Source organism: Aplysia californica, unplaced genomic scaffold (genome assembly GCF_000002075.1).
Source record: "Aplysia californica isolate F4 #8 unplaced genomic scaffold, AplCal3.0 scaffold00070, whole genome shotgun sequence".
Taxonomy (NCBI): domain Eukaryota; kingdom Metazoa; phylum Mollusca; class Gastropoda; order Aplysiida; family Aplysiidae; genus Aplysia; species Aplysia californica.
Genome location: NW_004797340.1, coordinates 679,114 through 682,425, shown reverse-complemented (window position 1 = coordinate 682,425; position 3,312 = coordinate 679,114).

Sequence of the window (3,312 nt, the reverse complement as noted above, 5' to 3'; positions counted from 1 at the left end):
CTTCTTCTTTTTCTTCTTCTTCTTCTTCTTCTTCTTCTTCTTCTTCTTCTTCTTCTTCTTTTCCCTCCTCCCCCTTCTCCTCCTCATTCTCCTTCCCCTCCTCCTCTTTCTCCTTCTCCTCCTCCTCCTCCTCCCCCTTCTCTTCTTCTTCCGTAATAACGTTTTTTTTCTCCAATTCTCATTTCGCAACATGAACAAGGCGATGAATTAGCCGACAAAAACCAAAATCACAGCTCCAATAATCGAATGTAAACATCTCAGGAGTGGGCTTGTGAGGCGTAGGTGAACGACATTAATTGTCTCAATAGAGGAGATGTATCATCGTTCCTCAGAATTAACTCAACGACGAATTGGAATAGCCTAATTACAGCTTTCTTTGGATCTGTTTTTGCCAATTGTCATAATATAGCCGCACACACTCTAACGACCACCTGTATAAGATAATCACCTGCACAAAATACGCCCCACCCTCCTCTTAAAATAGCCTAATTACAGCATTTTTGGGTCTGTTTTGCCAATTGTTATAATGCAGTCGCACCCGCTCTAACGATCACCTGTCTAAGATTATCTTTTCTTTACTTTATCTTATCTTTTTTCAGGCCACCACGACCTTGCCTACCAGGGCCAACCACGGTGAGTGGGGTGGATCACGATCTAGCAGCTAAACGGTAATTCTCCATTTTAAAAAGTGTAGAGATTTCACCCCATGTTTTCTTCGTGTGACGGTAAGGAGGCGGACCATAAAAAAACATCGTGTATAACAAGATAGTTCACTCCTCTCTTTGAGACAATTAAAAAAGTGTCCTCAAAATTCGGTGGCGCCCTCTTCGAAAAAGCGCGGACTCTACGAACAGAGTTACCCTACTTATGTGAAAAACAATAAAAGTGAAATTAACCAACTGTGCTTTTCCTATTCTTCTTGAGGAAAAACGAAAGAGGACCGTAAAACAAAGACTGCAGCGCCATCTTAAGCAATGTCGGACTTCCGCGTACACTTTTTGGCTGAGTGAACAATCTTGTTATGAAACCGTCTTTGACCATAAACCGCAGACGTCAGTAATCTTCAAAACGTGTACGTCAAAGGTACAGAACAACAATGAACCAGTTGCATAATATTACGCAACACGAGTACATTGACATATTGATCAATCTTATCGAAGAATGAGCAACATATAAAGCATACAAATCAATCAGTCGTACGTATCAGTTTATCAGTACAGAACGCTATTCGATGGGTTATTAGAATGAATCAGTGTGGCATAGTCTTTTGACTCCAGCACGAACAATTAGCATTATTTAAGATGCTACCAAAACGGAATGACAATATTAACTAGCTACAGAGAAAGAAACAGACCACGATCTTCCGCCTACGAACAGAACATATACAGAGCAACTACCACTTGGACAGAATAAACTCAGAACTTCACTCAATGTGTCCCTTGTTTGACTATGCATATGATACTGTGGATCATCACCTGTTCCACTGTACAGCCTTTAATAACATCAGCGCTACACTTCTCCCTCCGAGACCTAACATTGACAACACACTCTATGGAACATTACAGCAACTGCAACAAGCCTGCACTTATCACTACATGGCATTGGACAGAAAGGCGAGAGCCCAGCTGTTTCTGGATCGAAAACAACAACAACAACAACAAGAGGCTACATCTGGGAACCTACCACCTGTCTCAGATATAGCCAAGCCTCCAAGGTTGGAAACTTCTAAAACAACGAAAGTTCTAGAACGTACTGTTTGGAGATCGATCCAGCACCATACGAACGGTAAACCTTTATCACTATAACATAGCTGTCAGCGTATATTGAATAGCTACTTGTTTTGCCTCAAAATACGTTATTAACAACCCTATTTGGTCGCTTTTAAGGACAAGCGGGCTAACCCAGATTTTGGGGTTTCCAAAAATCTTGACCTACGCCAGAAGTGGGCATTGCCTCAGCTGTAGTTTGGTTTCAATGATGTTTATATTTGTTTGGCTATAGAGAAAACTCTCCTTGGCTTTTGAGGAAACTGAACATAGGACAAAAACATTACCTTTGATCTTCTCAAAACAGCATTTTTCGGGATAGCCTCCTTGTACTTAAAAGCGACCAATTGCAAATGGTGATGCTTAAAATGTATAAAGAATTGCACAAAATGTGGACAGTTTTGGTAAGTAATAAGAAATAAATAATGTTTGTTTTCCACTTTTCCCCCCCCCCCCCCCCGCAACAATATTCACGCTCATACATAGTTAATGCCGGACACCGCCGAAATATAAAAATCAACATTTCAAATACCCAAGTAATAAGACAAATAAATTAGCTGATCGGATAACTTGACAAGTTTGCCAACCAACTCAACTGCAGAACAGGCAGAAGACATTCGGAGACGTCTCCTGCGAGCACTCAGGAACTATTCGGAGACGTACTCCCGCACACAGATGCACTGCTTTGGAGGGTCAGACTGTGTATTGTTTGCTGCAGATCACATATATAGCCACTAAAACTGAAGCAAATCAATTATTTTCAAGAAAATTTCAAACCTAACAGCAAAATGTCAAATTATCGGTAAAAAACGCCTAGATTTTTTTACTTGGTCTAGTGGCACAAAGCATTTTGACTGGTCTATATCCGTCTGAGATAGGTACTGCGGCAGAATACAGTGGACAACCGGAACACGCGTATCATCCCCCTCCCCCCATCCCTACCCCATTATTAGCTGGATTCTATTTCCCCACAAGGAGGAGCATTATCCAGGAGGTCATTATTATAAAGCACGACTAATAAGCTATTATCGTACAGCATAAAACAGTTCTTTAAACAACCCAACAATAATTTATCTCAGTTTACATAATGTATTTCGAGGCGTTTTGTTTGCTTAAAGCTCAGACAATCAAATTAAAAGAAGAAAAGTTCAAGGCTGAATAATGCCTGCACCTCTCCTTCGCCCGGAAAAAAAATGTAATCAACTTAGCTCTCCACTTTTTCGAGATTTTGCCTCATTCTAATCTGAGACAAGGCGGGCCTTGCTCAAGAAAAACTTCATTTATAAAGAGCTCTTGAAGCTTGGCGCTTCGCCTGCATACATTCGGATTAATTCTCTCAGCTGACTCGTAGAACTGCCGGGACAAAGAAGATTTTGAAATTCTGGCAATAGATTTTCGATGAGTAACACAGACGCAAAAACAGTAAAATGCAACAAAAAAAAATCTTTAAATAAATAAATAAATGTAAAAAAAAAAATTGAATGCAGTCAGGCATGCGTGAACAAATACAGTAATGAATAACGCCCAACTGAGCATGATCATAAAT